The sequence below is a fragment of the Leuciscus leuciscus genome (genome assembly GCF_965113295.1).
Source record: "Leuciscus leuciscus genome assembly, chromosome: 11".
Classification (NCBI taxonomy): Eukaryota; Metazoa; Chordata; class Actinopteri; order Cypriniformes; family Leuciscidae; genus Leuciscus; species Leuciscus leuciscus.
Window position 1 is genome coordinate 5,882,574 of NC_138735.1, and position 18,136 is coordinate 5,900,709.

General features: G+C 40.4%; 2 long non-coding RNA genes across 2 annotated transcripts in view; one reads left to right on the plus strand and one right to left on the minus strand.

The window, feature by feature from the left end:
* LOC309509621 overlaps positions 1–18,136 on the plus strand; it is a 123,103-nt gene that overhangs the window by 29,834 nt on the left and 75,133 nt on the right. The gene's annotated exons all lie outside the window — the stretch shown is intronic.
* Positions 556–3,009, minus strand: LOC309509741. The gene is made up of 3 exons (XR_014210051.1): positions 2,763–3,009; positions 2,585–2,657; positions 556–2,273 (listed from the first exon to the last, which is right to left on the minus strand). It is a non-coding gene; the product is annotated as an uncharacterized lncRNA (long non-coding RNA).

Consider the following 18,136-nt stretch of genomic DNA (forward strand, 5'->3'; position numbering starts at 1 on the left):
TCTCAAATCTACCTATTCTGTCAAAGATACTAGAAAAGGCAGTATCATCACAATATGTTGTGACAACTTTTTATGAAGAAATGGTAGCTGCAAGGATTTCCAGTCAGGATTGAGACCGTATTACTGAGACTGCTCTCATTAGAGTTACAAAGGATTTGCTCTAATCATCCGATCGTGGTTTAATCTCTCTATTAGTGTTACTAGATCTTTGTGCTGCATTTGATACTACACTGTAAAAATAAAAGGTGCCTGGAGGAACCTTTTGGGGTTCTTCACTTTGCCACACCGGCGGAACCGTCTGTAGATCCTCTAGGCACCCTTTAAAAAGGGGCGGTTCTCTAAGGAACCACACAGGTTTCCTGAGGAACTCTTATATAAGGCACTGTGTGGAACCACTGTGGGGGCCTCCAGGAACCAAATTTCAATTTTATTTTATTTGTATTAAATTAATTTCATGTTGTTACTATGGTTACCACCATTAACTTCTATTATAATAAACAAACTGAACCAAATACAAAATAAGAATTGTTTATTACATATTTTAGATACATTTTAATACATACACTTCCATGCACTTGAAAAAAAAAAGCTAGTAATAGATTAATATCAATGAATACACACACAAAAAAAAAATTCTATAATACATAAGTAACATGAATAATCAACCATGTGTATACAATAGGCTACACAAGAAAAGACATCTCATCAAAATGCATGGAAAACACATGTTCCATGTAATAAATCAATGTAAAAAATTACAATTTTGACTAATTAAAAATGTCCATCTTCACTTAATTTTAAAACATGTGTTTCAGTCCGCTTGTTAAGTCTGACGTCACCGTTTCCAAGTCCAAAAGCTCTATCAGATGCCAAAAACAAACAACAAACAGTGCTAATATACACTCATTGTGCTGTAATATTCCTGAAAATTAGGATCCTAACCTTTATCTCTATTCCGAAATCTCAGATGGTTAGTTATTCAGCTATTTTGAATCATAAAATGTTGAAGTCTGGGATGCCGTGAGACTGGAGACTGAAATGTACACTATGCTTTTTGAAAAGCTTAAATGTGTGACTTGAATCAACAGTTCCCATAAATGGTTGTTGAGTATTCTCAATATCTAGAAACAAGATAGAGAAAGTAGAAGTAGAGGTTTCGACCCGGAAACAGAATTCCTTATGTCACAACAAGCAGAAAACATTTTCCATTTTAACAGAGTTAAGGTGCAGTAAAATGATCTGTTGTTCTTTGAATGTTCACTGGTGAATTCAGTCATTTCAATAAGAATCCACACGATCAGCAATTTTGTCTTTTTGCCTGTGTAATTTCACGAAATTCACAAATGTGATGCACCTTTACTCGCTGCAACATAAAATGCAATCAATTATAAAATCTTCACAAGGGACACGTGAGGTACTTAACGAGTTAGAAAAGTGAAAAGGTGCATCAGCTTCATTTTCTGTTTGCTTTTCCTCTTTTCTGGTGAACGGTCCAGGCACTTCAGTGATTTTCAGGTCTACAGGAGGATTTTTATTCTTGATCAAACTTGTATTTCAGCTTACCGAGATCCCTGCAAAGTACAAAATTTACTGTTAGTAAGGTTATTAAAGTTATTAAATAATTTCCTCAGCCTTGTGACGTTCCAAACCTGTTTGACTTTCTGTCTGTGGAACCCGAAAGCAGATCTCAGGCATAATGCAACCCGTCACCATTCAATATCACTGCATGAAACACAAGCATACATTTTTTTTGTAATTCATTCAAACTATTCTTATGTACACTTGTCTAGTTCAATTCAATGCAACAATTTATGTAAAAATGGTTAAGCTCCAAAAATGTCCCAGAAAAGATCCTAAAAATAGTCAATGAGTTCACAACTCATGTGTTATGGGTTGTGTTGTAAGTCTTCTGAAGTCATATAATAGCTTTTTCCTTTTTTTTGTCGAAAAAGACTAAACTTTAAGTTATAATTCAGGGTTCAAATGTCGTATATTCAAATGCATATGATTAAGGTATAGCCTATAAAAAATGCATAGCATTATTAGCTCCAAACCTGTGATATTATTTTTCTGAGTAACATGAATGAGATTTGAGAGCATGAGGGAAGATTTTCAGAGAATAACTTATTAAAAAAGTACACAGTCAAACAATACAATTTCACACAGAGAAAGTTCATAGTAATAAAGTACTTGCATGTGGTGTATAGGTAACTTACTGTAATTCAATGTTGCCTCTGAAATGTTCAGATTATTTTAGAAATGTACTGGTTGTTCTGGGGAAACAAAAGAACAAAGCTGATTATTCACAACATAATATTTATTGACCAGTAAATGGCTTTACAATGGTATTTGAGAGAATGAGGGCACCTGTAGTAAGTAAAGTTAGGCTAAACAAAAACAGACCAAACTATATTAACCTGCTTTTGTTATTCATAACAAACGCCAATGACGACAGCAGGAATCAGCTACATTAGTTAGGCTATCTCAGCAATTTGAAGACACAGTTTTACAGAATATGTTGAATTGAATGACTAAATCAATCTAAGACAATAAGTCAATCATTTCCATTTGTTCATTAACTTACATTAGATCAACGTAGTTAGCATCGCGGCTAAAACCTTCATACCAGATACTGTGCAATAAAAGAGTGGTAAACACTGTAAAAAAGTAGTAATGTATAATCAATTTAGTTTATATATATGTGTGTTTGAATATATAGTGAGTAGACTCTGTATTTATATTTATTTGGCGAGTTTACAAACCTTGTAACGGAGAGCCGATCAAACGGAGGAAGCTTTGATGAGAGGAGCCGTTACTTTCAAACCCGATGACGTCGATCAGCTGAGCTTTGATTGCGCGCGAGCAGCGCGAGGATCACTGAAGTGACGACAGCAGAGGAATAGCAGCAGTTTCGTGACAGAATAAAACTTTTCTCCTCCTAGTTCTTCTTCTTCAAATAATAATTTATGAAGAAGTAGGTAAAAATTATTATTTTATTACTATTATTTATTCAATAATAATGAATGAATTCTTATTAATATAATTATAATTTAGTGTTGTTGTTTAAGGTTTAAATTAATCAACAAAATAGGCCTATAGATACTAAATAAATGTAAGCTACCCAGGTGAAAAAGACGTAGGCTACTGTTAAATGTATTAAAAATGCATTAAAGTATATTTGTATTGTAGGCATACTAAAAACACACTCAAGTACATTTTTAATAGTACGTCTTTTTTCACCTGGGTATGTAGGCTTTACTGAATCAAACTTAAGTAGCCTATAATAATAATAATAGGATAATAATATTCTCATTCTGGCCTCACAGAACCATTGGATTCCTCCAGATGCTGGCTTTAACATAAGAGATCTTCCAGGAACCACTTAAATGTTAAAAGATCTTCCAATAACCCTTTTATCGCATTCAAGTTCCTCTATTTTCCCCCAAAGCACTTCGAGGTCTCATGGTAATAAAAAGGTGACTCCAGAACCTCTGAACTAAATACAAAGTGCTTAAAGGATCCCATAAGTTCCAGCAAGAACCTCAAAGAATGTCAATGCTCCTCCAGTAACCCTACTATAGGAGAAAGAGCTTTGAGGCACTTAAATTACATTTTGAAGTTCCTTGAGTATCCGACAGGATATTTGAGGCTCCTTTAGTTTTTACAGTGTAGCAGTAAATTAAGAGATTTTTTAACATGCACTTTTCACTCTGTACATGCTATCCTTGGGAGATATCATTAGGAAGCATGGCTGGATTTCCGAAACCTTCTTAACACTACGTCGTTCTTAAGTTATACCTTAAGCTGTACCTTATCGTTAATACGTGTTTCCCGAAACGTTCTTAGTTAAGTATACCTTCTGTAAGTAATACGTTCGGAAGGTTGGTGTGGACCACTCTTAGCTTTACCTTATCACTGTTAACAGTTCACTCCGCTAGTGGCCATCACTGCAAAAAGCTTCTTTACATCTCAGTCTATACGAATATAATTCTGAAGATGTAATACACCCAGGGCCCTGTCTTGCACCCAGTGCAATTGATTTTGTACAACACGCATGTATCATTCCTATTTTGCACCTGACGCAGAGCGGACTTTTCCCTCCACAGATGCACGTCGGTAAATTAGGGAATGAGCTTGCGCTCTCGGGGGCAGTTCAGCGAAAAGAGGAGGCGTGTTCCGGCGTAAACGTTCCCTGGTACTATTTTGCAGTTCCGGAAAACAATTTCGCCACAGACCACGAAAAACCTAGTCTAAAGTCAGTGGTGCATTTTCAGTGGTGCGTTCAGATGCTATTTTAAGGGCGCATGCTTGGCCATAATGTAGCGTGTGCACAACGCACATACACTTTGCCTCTCTCATCTACACACAGACGCAGCAGTTGCCATTTTTGCAAACCATACATAATTACAAGGAAAAATATTCCACATGAGGGAAATCATTGTGGTGTCCATGAAGATGTGAAAAAAATAGGAATAAATCTAGCTTACACATTTACCCAAATTATTATACGCCTGTTTAATCTAAGCTTATTTGGGTGGGTTTCTCCCATCCCCATACAACATCACTTCTCTGTCTTTTACAGCCCTGATGAGAATGTCGGTCTCCTCGGCTGTGAACCGCTCCTGGCGTGTGCCTGGCAAGTCCGCCGTTATAATAGCCATCCGCCATGGAACAAGCGCTCCTGCTCTTAAAGGGAATGTGAGATGATGCTCTGATTGGTTTATTTCACGTTACGCCCAAACCACACCTATGAGTAATGTAGCTACTTCAGACCAACCCATTTTAGATTTGCGTCGGGCGCAAGAGTCATTTATCCCGATGGTATAATAGCAACAGCGCCCAAGATCCGCCCACAAATTTACTTGCGTTTCGCGTTTGATACTTACATTTCGGATCGTTAAAATAGGGCCCCCAGTGTTCAGTTAGGCTAATTTAAGTGTTTTCATGCAAAGAATAAAATTGTCATTACACTGATTGTTGTTAGTCATTTTTAATTATATTCTAAAGGTACATCAGCTGGCAAACCATTAGCCATTAAAGGCTTAGCAGTCTATTTAAAGGGAATGATTGTGGTGGGGAATTTTCTCAAACTATGGCAGCGATACAGCGAATAGTTGTGCTAAATCAAAGACGGCGCCGTCCGCGGAGCCCTATTCAGACGGTAATTGTTTATCATGGGGTTGTATGATATTTTCAACATTTACAGGAGTTAGTCTGTGATTTTATTGCCGTCCGAATCCAGAATGTCCAGCGTAGTGCCTCTAAAGCATGAATGAAACAAAGCCAATCGTGACTGGTGTTGCTTCATGACGTAACGTGTGATGGCATACACGGAAGCTACAAAGGGACGCCGGCACACAACAGAGTTAGCTTTCTATTCTTCAGCAAGCACTCTCTGTTGACGTGTCTGTCTTATTTGATGTTGTCTGTCACAAGCATATATATATATATATATATATATATATATATATATATATATATATATATATATTGTTTTATGGTGCATAATTTTAAACACCTTTTACCTTATTTTAATTATTTTCAGGTTAGGTAAAGTAAGTCAAATCTGTCCTAAATAATAAGCATTTGAATTTCCATACTTACAATATTTAGATCACAGAAGACTTCTCCGTGGTTAGTTCAGCTCAATCTTTTGTAAAACAGAGACTTATGGCAGGCGAGCTTCTTAATTTCAATTATATATATTTTTTATTAAATACAGATTAACTAGTTTACATAAAAGGTACTAATATATAAAATAAAAATAAAAGTAAATCAAAATCAAATAATTTACAAGCTTTTAACTTCATGAGGCACAATGGCAAGGCATCTAACACCGGAGAGGCCATCCTTGGTGAATCAGCGTCTGACTGGACATGTCATTCCAGTCCTTTTAAAGTCCATCAACTTTTTGACATCTTCATAAATCCCCTCCTGGAAACTCCCTAAAACTTGTTCATTGGTAATCCCCTCCTGGAAACCCCCGACTTGGTCATTAATTAGAGGCCTTTGCCTCTTCGTCCTCCTTCTTCTGGACCTTTTCTTCATCGCTTAATAAATGCTTACAACATTCAGTGTGGTATGTTTTTCTTTATAAACCATTTTCTCAATAAATGATTTTACAACAACAATTACAACAACAATTGCAGTGTTTTTCTTTATAAACCATTTTCTCAATAAATGATTTTACAACAACAATTGCAGTGTTTTTCTTCATTAACCATTTTCTCAATATATGGTTACAATGATTATTACAAGTGTCTTACATTATATAACACTTTCTTAATAAATTGTTTAACAACAACTTCTGGTGTCTTTCTTTATTAAACCACTTTCTTAATACAGTTACAATTGTGGTTTACTACGACACATAAGTACTTCATATACCAAAAGGCATAATTATAATAGAATAATTGCATATTCCATAACAATATATATATATATATATATATATATATATATATATATATATATATTAGTGGTGGGCCGTTATCGGCGTTAACGTGCTGCGTTAACGCGAGACTCTTATCGCGCGATAAAAAAAATATCGCCGTTAATCTATTGTAACATTTGTTGTGGGTGTTCTCGGGGCTTAAATCTAAATATAAACTTTATGTAAATATAAATAAAACCCTCGGACACGGACGAGCTCTTTCCTTTCTTTACTTTCCACTTTTTCTCCTCTCTCCTCCTCCTCCTTCACTTCCCTCTCAGTATTTCCGCCTCATAATAAAAGTCCTCACAACAACATTGACTTTAACAGAAATATATACTGCTGAATTAACATTGAAATAATCAAATATAACAGCAGCATTAATCTTTTAATATAATGTGCTAGACTTTTAACTCTTACACTACTTCCCCCTTATGAAAAGAAACGTCCTCGTTTCCTGATACCAAAAAAAAAATACATCTGTAACAAAATATGCTTTCCTTACATTGGTACTTCAAAACAAAACACTTTGGGGGGTACAAGATTTTCAGAAAACAGGAATAAATCAAACATAATACAAATAACACTTTTTGAATGTGTCAGTTTTTCTGAACTTAGTTGCCATTACTCCAATCTTTCAACTATACATTAAACAATCCTGTACTCAAGAATTTTAGTTGAATATGAACAAAAATATGTGGAGATGGATATTAAAGTCATTACACATCCCTATACCGTAATGGAGGACGCACAGAACGTCCTGACCTTGTTCTCATGACACTTGCTGGCTGTTCTGCAGAAAGTTCTACATGGGATTCAGTTCCAGAACGCTCAGAAATTTCAACCTGAGGCTGAACAGGAGGTAATGTATCATCCCGCCTTTGAATCTGCTGAGTTGGCCTTACAGGCTCATGAAAAACATAAGGTCTGGAGCCTGAGAGTGCCGTAAGTGGGGGGCGTCCCATATAAGGGGATGTCATAACTGGACATGGATCAGGTGACCACACGGAGCGATAAGGTTTAAGCCGATTATAGTGAATAACTTTAGGCTTTGACCTAGAATCAAGCAGATCTTTCACTTTATATGTCACTCCAATGTCACCGGTCGGTGAGTCCAACCTGCTCAAAACTTGGTATGGACCAGTCCATTTCGGAGAGAGTTTGTGTCTTGACATAGCTGGAAGATCAACCCATACAAGATCCTGAGGTTGATAAGCCACATGTCGGAGATGGCGATCGTAGTAATGCTTTTGCTGTGCTCCCGCTGTCTGGATATTATCTGCCACGGTAGTAAAAGCAGAGCGTAGCCGTCCCAGCAAAGAGTGTACATATTCAGCCGGGGCTCCGGGTGTAGCCCTGGAAGATGCTGAGGGTACACCAAGAAGAAAGTCAGCAGGTAGGCGAGCTTCTCTCCCATGTGCTAAGAAGAAAGGTGTATGTTTAGTTGAGGAATGAACACTAGTATTGTAGGCAAATTCAACCTGTTTTAAGTGGTCATCCCATTCCCCACCTTTGGTATACAGATATTTTGCAAGCTGATCTTTTATGGACCTATTGGCACGTTCTACCATACCGTCTGACATGGCGTGATATGGAGATGTCCGTGTTTTATGAATCCCAAGCAGGGAACATAGTTCTTTCACCAAATCAGAATCAAACTGTCGGCCTTGATCAGTGTGCAAACTCTGGGGCACACCATGTTGGCTCACATAGTCTTCAAACAAGCACTTGGCGACAGTCGTTGCACGTTGATCAGTAACTGCATAGAGATTGAGATATTTGGTGAAGTAATCCATTACAACCAGAACATACCGATTTCCTTTCTGTGTAAGGGGCAACTCCGTTAGATCAGCAGCAACTTTTTCAAAAGGCATGCTTGTGACTATGTTTTGCATTGGGGCCTGCTGATGAGGTGTTTGTGGTCTCCTTGATTCACAAGCTTGACATTGGGCGCACCATAGAGTAATGTCCCTAGACATATGGGGCCAGTAGCATCTCACTAGAGCACGTTGCAATGTCTTTTGTGCACTGAAATGTCCGGTGAGTGAATGACCATGCAAAGTCTCAAACACGTTACGCTGCAATGCAGTTGGAACTACAACCTGCAGAATCTGTTCACCTGGCGGAGGTCTGACTCTTCGACAAAGGACATGATCTACAAAGGTAAGTCTTGCAAAGTCTTTCCAGAAATGTCTCAGTCCATTAGCAGCACCTTTGAGCGTTGTGTATGGGGGTCTTTTCTGCGTTAACACCCATTCACCGACAATGCTTAAAACAGGGTCAGCCTTCTGAGCCTGTAGCATATCGCCATTATGCATACCCAGGCATGTAACGCTGGAAAAGGCAGAAACCATAGAATTTGAAGACTCAAACCCAGAACTCGCAAAAGAATAAACAGGTTGTGCAGAAGTAGGATGTGATTCGTCCACCTCAGTCTGCGTCGACGAAGAAACAAAATGGACAGGCTTGATCTCCAAGTCATTGGAAATGTTGTTCTCCCTTTCAGGTCGGCGAGACATGGCATCAGCATTGGCGTGTTTGTGACCATGTCTGTGCTCAATGGTCCAGTCATAGAGGTCGATCTCCAGAGCCCATCTTGCTCTACGTCCCGTTGGATCACCATCCAAAACCATCCTTCTCAGACTAAGCAAGGGCTTGTGGTCAGTAATGATTCGAAAAGAATGACCCATGAGATACTGACGGAAGTGACGAATGGACCAAACAATAGCCCACAACTCCCTGTCGTATGTAGACCATCGTTTCTCAGTAGGTGTCAAGATGTGACTGCCATAAGCGATGACACTTTCTTTGTCGTCAGCGTTCATCTGGGACAGAACACTTCCGATAGCTGTGTTTGAAGCGTCTGTGAAGAGCAAAAACTCCTTTGAAAAGTCTGGGTAGGAAAGAATTGGAGCATTGGTAAGTGCATGTCGCAACGAATTGAAAGCTTCTTGTTCTAACTCAGTCCAAACAAACAACTTTGCTTTCTGAGTTAGAGCATGCAGTGGCTGTGACATTTGAGCAAAACAGCGAATGAAACGCCTGTAATATGAGCACAGGCCTAAGAAGGCTCGAACTTCTGTAGGATTTCCGGGAGTAGGCCATTCCTTAACCTTCTGAATGTTTTTAACATCAGGCTGAAGACCGGCAGAAGACACAATATGGCCCAGAAATGTCACTTGCTGTTGAGCAAAAGAACATTTAGATGGTTTCAGCTTCAAGTTTGCTGCTTTCAAACGCTCAAAAACCTCTCTCAAATGTTGAATATGCTCTGCAAAATTCTTGCTGTAGACGATGATATCGTCTAAATACACAAGACATGTTTTCCAGGACAGACCCTGCAACACTAGCTGCATCAAATGTTGAAAAGTGGGCGGAGCATTGACAAGACCCATTGGCATTACTGTAAACTGATATAAAGAACGACCAGTAGTGAAAGCTGTTTTTGGTTTGTCTGTCTCCTCAAGCTGCACTTGCCAATATCCGGATGAAAGATCCATGGTACTGAATATAGAGGAACCTTTAAGCGCATCCAAGGTGTCATCTGTTCTGGGTAAAGGATGGGCGTCTTTAATGGTGACAGAATTAAGGCCTCTATAATCGACACAAAAGCGCCAGGTGCCATCTTTTTTTCGTACCATGACGACGGGTGCAGCCCAAGGGCTATGACTGACTTCCACAATACCCTTTGCCAACATGTCATCCACCTGTGACTGAATCAACTCTTGCATCGGAGGAGAAGTACGATAGGCACGTTTTTTTAATGGGAACTGCATTGTCGGTATTGATTTTGTGTTTGACAATATTTGTACTACCAAAATCTGTAGGGTTCTTACTAAACAAATCACAATACTCATGCAAAAGTGAGTGCAGTTCGTTCACCTGAGGGTCAGAAAGATTCCCACTCTGAATCTCAAATGGAGGAGGTGCCTGTGTAGAAGGAGTGGACACATTACATACAGAATCTTGAGTGCATACAGAGTGTTGAACGACGTCATCTTGGTTAATTGGAGTGAATTCCCCCAGCTGCATACCTGATTGCAGTACAAAAGGGCTATTTGTTGGATTCAGGACTCGCACTACAGTTTGACCATTTTTAGCTACTGTAAGGGTGCGTGCAACTGCAATACCATCCAACTTAGATAGATATGGCTCAAGCAACCCACTGTAACCATCTGCTAAACCTGCATTAACAGCAAACGGTATAAGCTGAGCTGTACAATGCATCTCACACTGGGGAGGAACGGTAGTAGTTACAGTAATTTGAGCTGTGCAATGTGCAGGGGCAAGCTGAGATGTGCTTAACAATTGTAAAGTCTGATCATAAAGACAACATAACCCCTTTCCAACATGCAAGATTACCTCGTGCTTCTGGAGAAAATCCCAACCAAGTATGATACCCTGATTCACATTTCTGATGACCTGCATGTCATGCTGTAATGTCAGTGCACCTAATTTCAGGTTAACAGTCACAGTTCCCAGAGTATCTAGATTCTGACCCGTTACAGACTTTGACAGGATAAAATTACCCTTTAGTGGTCTTTTGCACAATGAAGGAAGTGCCATACGGGTAGTTTCATTAATAAATGAAATACTAGAACCAGTGTCTATCATGATGTGCATGTCAGTACCTTCAACAATGCCATTGATGTGTGCTGTACAAATGTCCTTCACCTTTGTAGCAGGGCAGTGTTCAGTCTCTGGATGGCTGGTGTCTGTAGTCATCATCTGTACGGTGTCGTGTGGGGCTGGTAATGAAACAGCTGATGTGTGCCCCGTCGCATCAGCTAGTGGAAGTTTCCCTGATGATGGCTGTGATGATCTGGGTAGACATCATGTGGACCACTCTGAAGATCCAGGCTTGGATGCTGAGGTCTGTAATGATGGCCTTTGTAGTCCTCAAAGGTGACACGTTTGTGCTGAGGGCTTGGACTGCGTCGTTGAAATGACGAGCGGTTGTAAGACATGGTGTCACTCCGTTGTCCCCGTCTGTCGTCCTCGTAGTAGTCGGGGCAGGCTGTAGTGGAGTATTTTGGAGAATAGCCATCCTTGAACCTCTCCCTACGGTGAGGCGAAAACTCCACTCTGACATTATGCTGGTATGTGTCGTCACGTCGTCTGCCAAAGTCTCTGCGACGGCTGGGAGATCTTCTGTAGCTGTCAGGTGAAGGAGAACGAGCATCTGAACGTCTGGTTGGTGAATGTCCATACGGCGCATTCCATGCCATAGAATACCTTGTTGGACTGTGCCGATGTGGTGATGGGGTTTGGCGTGATCGGCTGCGTTCATCATGCAACTGCAGTTTCAGTGCTGAAACATCCTTACTTAAGTCTTTAACTGTGTTAGTTAGATCAATAACCGCTTGCTTCAGAAAAGTGTCAGTGTCAGAAATAACATTCACTGTCTGTGCTGCCGAATCGCCTCTCACTGCAGTTGGAAACGGCTGCACCAATCTGGCGGCCTGGCGTGCCCGCTCAGCTTGAGTAGCGACTTGGAAGGCCTCTTTGAACGTTTTCACGCCCCTTTCATGACATTTAATCTGGAGTTCTTGATCTAAACCAGCCAGAAATCGTGACAGTTTCATGTATTCAGAAGCATTCTGCTCAAAATCTGGAAAAGCTTCTTTGACCAGTCTACATATGTCTGCTGCATACACTTCCATTGGTTCATTAGGTAATTTGTGACTTGAATTTGGAAATGTTTGAAAAGATGCAATTACATCCTTCTGACCAAAAGCATCTTGCAATTGTTTTTTCGCTGCAGCAAAAGAGTGCTGAGTTTCAGATGGAAAATTGTCCCAAACAATGAACAGTTCAGGTGGCAATCTAGTAGGCAACTCTGCTGCTAACACTGCATCCAAATCAACACCGCTATCTTTATAGCGAGCCTCTTGAATTACCTCATAACGACGGGCCCACAGCTGAAAAGACTCAGAGCCATCGTTGCGAAATGGCGGCGGTAGAGGAATGTCCTTTGGTGTGTGTGCACGCGAGGCCGCGCATTGGGCTCCCGCGCTGCTTGTGCTTCCTCGTCTGACATCACTGAAGTTTATTCGCGGCACATTAACGTTCACAGCGTCTCGCTGAAATCACAGTAACGTTAGTAATGTAACTTACAGACTGCGTTCGGCCGGAATGTACCGTTAGGCGGAAAGAGAAGTAGCCTAATAACAAAAAGAAACTCGAATATCCGACGAAAAACACCGCTGCCACCAGTGTAACATTTGTTGTGGGTGTTCTCGGGGCTTAAATCTAAATATAAACTTTATGTAAATATAAATAAAACCCTCGGACACGGACGAGCTCTTTCCTTTCTTTACTTTCCACTTTTTCTCCTCTCTCCTCCTCCTCCTTCACTTCCCTCTCAGTATTTCCGCCTCATAATAAAAGTCCTCACAACAACATTGACTTTAACAGAAATATATACTGCTGAATTAACATTGAAATAATCAAATATAACAGCAGCATTAATCTTTTAATATAATGTGCTAGACTTTTAACTCTTACACTATTCTCCAAGTTGGGTTGGGAGATGGCTCTATACTACACAAGCTATGATGACGCAATCTACCCGCGGCCGCGAGGTAAACCCGGCTGCAACGCATATTCGTCGTCATCTTAAGTAAACACGGCTGAAAGTGAAAGCTGGTGAAAAAGATCGGTGCAACATCCATTATTTGGACTTGGTTCGGGTTTAAGCCGTCAGACGAGCAGCAGCAAACTATATACAGAGTGTGTGGGGTAACAGTTCGGTAAGTTAACACATGACTAATCCGTTCTACCACCTCAAATTCAAAACGAAACATGATATCACTGAATACCAGCGCGCGTATTATTCCCATTCCAATATTTTTTTTATTTTTTTTTTGCCACGTTCGCTGCTACAAAAAAATAGTATACACAAGGCTTTGCCTCGATCTTGATAATTATCCAATCAGAATTTTAAAAAAGTGTATATTACATTATATGATCTCTTATTCATGCAAATGCTTTTAAACAATTCATGTGCGACAAGACAAAAGTCTTACTGTGACACACACACACACACACACAGACACAGAAAGACGCGCGCGCGCCAGTATCGTGCGCACAGACAGCACGCCAGAATACAGTTATCTTTCGTGCTTGAACTTACAATAACACACACAATTATGCCAAAATGTCCGTTTTGTCGAGTATCTTCATAACATAAGAGCTGTCTTATGATGAACGTCAAGAGTTGTGAAAGAATGAGGCGCGTGCGAGAGCCGCGTCTCCGTCAGCTGGTCTTAAAGAGACAGCAGCCAATAAAGCTTTCTGTCAGTAAAGTTAATCAAAGAACAAAAAGAACAGAGAAAATGACTCACTGCTGTTGACTAAAGTTTTTTTTTTTTTTTTTTGCTATAATAAGGATTAGTCTATATTTAATTTATAATGTATGCAGTGCAGTTTGACAATTTCGGTATATGTCCTAGGTCTACCTGTTTGACAGGCACAGGTAAATATGACATTTATTTTTAACTCTTGTATTATTGAGACAAATAACAATATTGAATTTATTTTAATAAAATTCTAGTTTGAGTTGAGAAATGGGCTACAAATTTCAGCATTATCACTAATCTGTGTGTGCATTTTACTTGAGAAATAAGCAAGTTAACTCATGAAACCATTTGTTTACTATATCGCAATCGCATATCGCAATATTGACCTCAATAATCACAATATGACATTTTCCCCAAATCGTGCAGCCATACTTTTCAGAAAAATGTATTTCGTATCATTGTCTTGTGAACTAGTCATTCAGCTTTTGATCAATAGTGATTGGCATGTTAAATCCCACACCTGGTGTGTGTTCCTTTGGAGGGTGTGGTTGTCAGGTAGGGGAGGGGGCCCATGAGCTTCAGTGCCCAGGGGCCCCTGGGGGTACTAATCCAGCCTTGCTTAGTGGTGTAGCACATCATCTCGATTTTAAGAATCGTTGTTGTGTTTCTTTTTAACTGAAAAGACATCAGTTAGACAATATTCTAATTTTAAATTTGGGGTTTCATAAGCTCCAAGCCATAATAAACATTAGACCTACTTAAGTCTCTGCAGCTAGTGTACTTAAATTTTATTTATCTGCAAAATTATGTTGTATACTTACAGTTTTGCACAATATATGTTCTCAAAACTACATACACCCTTTAAAAAAAAATACATTTAGCAGTTGTTTAGCATGGGTCTGTGTAATCTGTTCTGAAATGGTTTTATTATAATATACTGTATATCGTTATCGCAAGAGGCTGCATCACAATATAGATTTTAGGCCATATCGCCCATCCCTAATTGATAGCCTATAGTAGTTGATAATAACATAGGCCTACCTAATGTTGCCTACGGACGGTAACAGTACAGTAGTAACCTTTTACAGTCTATGAGTAGAACAGCTTTCTCAAGCATTTTGTGATGCATTTTGGAAACAGGAGATGAGCCCCTGGTCTAATGCGCCACCTGGCTTGAGAAACCCGTTCTCAAAGACTTACTTTTATAGTCATTATTTGGGTAGCACACATATTCTGAATGCCTTCGGCAGAATTCAAATGAGCCATTTTAATCTAGATTAATCTAGATTAATTTCAAAATTAATCTAGATTAATCTAGATTAAAAAAATTAATCTATGCCCACCTCTAATATATATATATATATATATATATATATAAAATGGCGAGTCAAAACTACAAGTGGTGTGTACATCCCTGCCCTTGTTACATCACGGGTGGGGACACACACCAATTGTGTGTACACTGTTTGGGCTGCTTGCCCGGATTGTGAAGCTTTTACAATCCGGGTGCTGAGCTCTCGTCTGACCATTTTTGATGAAGATGGCCTAGCTCACGAACCCCGTGGTGCGGGTCCCGCATCCATTGAGGATGGATCTCACAAAAGGATCTGGCAAAGAATCTTGACACTGCTGAGGCACTTTCTCAGGTTTCCTCTGCCAGTTTCAATGTTCTCCCACCTCGTGCGGAAGCCCGCCCAGAGGCTTCTTCCCCACGAGCGGAGAACCCGATGCTCAAGCTATCTGCTTCCGAGGAATTGGACTTGATCAGCATCGAAGGCAGGGATTTTGGAGATGACTCGCCACTCCTTGTCCCCGCATATGAGAAGCTGGTGGAGGTTGTTTCTCACGCCGTGGACCAGTTAAAAATAAGCTGGCCACATGAAAGGCAGGAAGCACTCATCCAGCTCACTTTTCACCTGCGCTTCCTGCCTTTCACGTGGCCAGCTTATTTTTGTTTTTTTGCAGCGTAGAGAACAACCTCATCGCCAGGGTTTGCCATTCTTTCCCGATTTACACAACTCGTTGTGTAAATCGTGGAACAAACCATATTCATCTCATATTTCCAACCCCCCAGTATTAGATTACAGCAATATTGTGGGAGCGAGAGAGAACGGCTATGGGATGATGCCTCGGGTGGAAGAGCCTTTGGCCAGTTACCTTTCCCCCGACGCTGTGTCATCCCTAAAGACCCCATACATATCTATTTAGGGTGAAATGGTTCACAAAATCCTCGGTTTGGTTTGTATCACGGCTCTGTGGTCACGGTTTTCAGGTAGATTCGGTATACATTGTTAATGTTTTTATTTCTTTTTAACACTTTAGAAATACCATACATCAGCTCTAGTTTCTGACAGATGATGCATTTATGAATCACACTATGAATGCGTTTTCTTGCCCCGACGATCCAGAATCCTGCATTTCTGATTGCACCTTCTGTAAACAGGCGACCTTGGTGTTTGACCCGTTCATGAAAGTGTCTCGTGATGAGAAGGGCTATGTGGCTTTTCCCAGGAATGATAACAGGATGCTTTTCTCTTTGTTCCATAGGAGCATGCTTGAGTCTGCCACCTACTCTCAGAAGCCCATCTTGGTCAATGAAGGGGTTCAGAGTTCTCAGTCCACTGTTTTTTGGGATTTCCTTTCCTTCAGAAAGACGAGCAAACTCAACACGGTAGCTCTCCTGTTGGATACATTGTAATATCACAACTTTTGCCAGTGAAAGTTCCTCTGGGAGTGCTTTGTCACAAATATGCCATTTTTACAGGTACTTGCTTACTCAGTTTCGAGTCTGAATGAATGTATGATGTGAATTAAGTTAGATATAGCTTTCAAGAGGCATTTCCAGGTCGAAAAGCGCTCAAAGCGATGTGAGCCAAGTTTAACAGGAAAGTCATGGGGTGTCAGATCTGTACGGTTTGAGCGTACTTCCACATCTGAATCAGGGTCAGTTTAGATTGTATGATGGATTGTCTTCAAGACACTCTGAATCAGGGTGAGAAAGAAACACAGGCCCAGAAAGTCATGTGGAATCTTTCAAGTCTGAGGCGGGCACTGAAAGGGTTGCATGATCAGCAAGGTTTTGACTTGTGGAAATGTAATGCCACTGTTCTGGCCTTGAAGATTTCCTAATCCGCTGGACTCTATTACTCACATATACGTAAAACCGTCTACTACACAACTTTACTGTCGGAATAGAATTCTACAGCGTTCTCATCTTGAATGAGACTTGAATGACTTCTACTGCCAGGATTGCTGCTCCAAGCTCTAATCGAGGTACAGTGTAAGCAGACAGTGGAGCAAGCTTAGCCTTGCCTAGCACAAACCCTACGGTACATGATCCATTGTCATTCATCACTCTCAGGTAGGCTACTGCTGCAATTGCCTTTGTGGAAGCATCTGAGAAAATGTGAAAATCTTTCCTTTGTGCTGAAGATAGCGAAATCTTTGAGTACACTCTGGGTATTTCAAATTGAGCAAGATCTTGCAAAGAGTGTTTCCAAGCCTCCCATTCAGCTTCCCTGACTGTTGGTAGAGGGGCATCCCAGTCTTTGGTGTCTGCTGTCAGGTCACGAAGAAGGAACTTTCCTTGTATCGTAACAGGTGCTGCCAACCCAAGAGGGTCAAAAATGCTGTTGACAGTTGCTAAGACACCTCTACGTGTATGCATCAACTTCTTCTGCATCAACACGAAAAGTGAAAGTGTCTGTTTTAAGATTCCAGCTCAGACCAAGGCTCATCTGAATAGGTGGAGTATCCTTTTCCAGATCGAGGTCCTTGAGGTCTTTCACATGATCCTCCACAGGAAAAGCATTCATTACAGCAGGACTGTTAGATGATATTTTATGAAGCCTCAGGTTGGAACTTGCTAACATCTCCTGAGTTCTTTTCAACAGATCAACTGCTTCCACAGCTGTGGGCACTGATTTCAGGCCATCATCCACATAAAGATTACGCCCCACAAAGGCTCTTGCGTCTTTTCCAAACTCAAGTTCTCCATGTTGAGCTGCACGATGAAGTCCATAGATTGCTACCGCGGGAGAGGGACTACTCCCAAAAACATGGACCTTCATCCTATACTCCGTGACATCTTTAGAGGGGTCATTGTCCTCAAACCACAAGAAGCGGAGAAAGTTGCGGTGATCCTCTCTCATCACAAAGCTATGGAACATCTGTTCAATGTCAGCAGTAAATGCGACTGCTTCTTTACGGAAACACAGCACAACACCCGGCAAGGAGTTATTCAGGTCGGGTCCTGAGAGAAGCACTTGATTCAAAGAAAGGCCTTTGTACTGTGCACTAGAGTCAAAAACAACTCTGATCTGTCCTGGCTTGTGAGGGATATAGACACCGAATATAGGCAGGTACCACACTTCCTCATTTTACTTCACAGGTGGAGCTAATT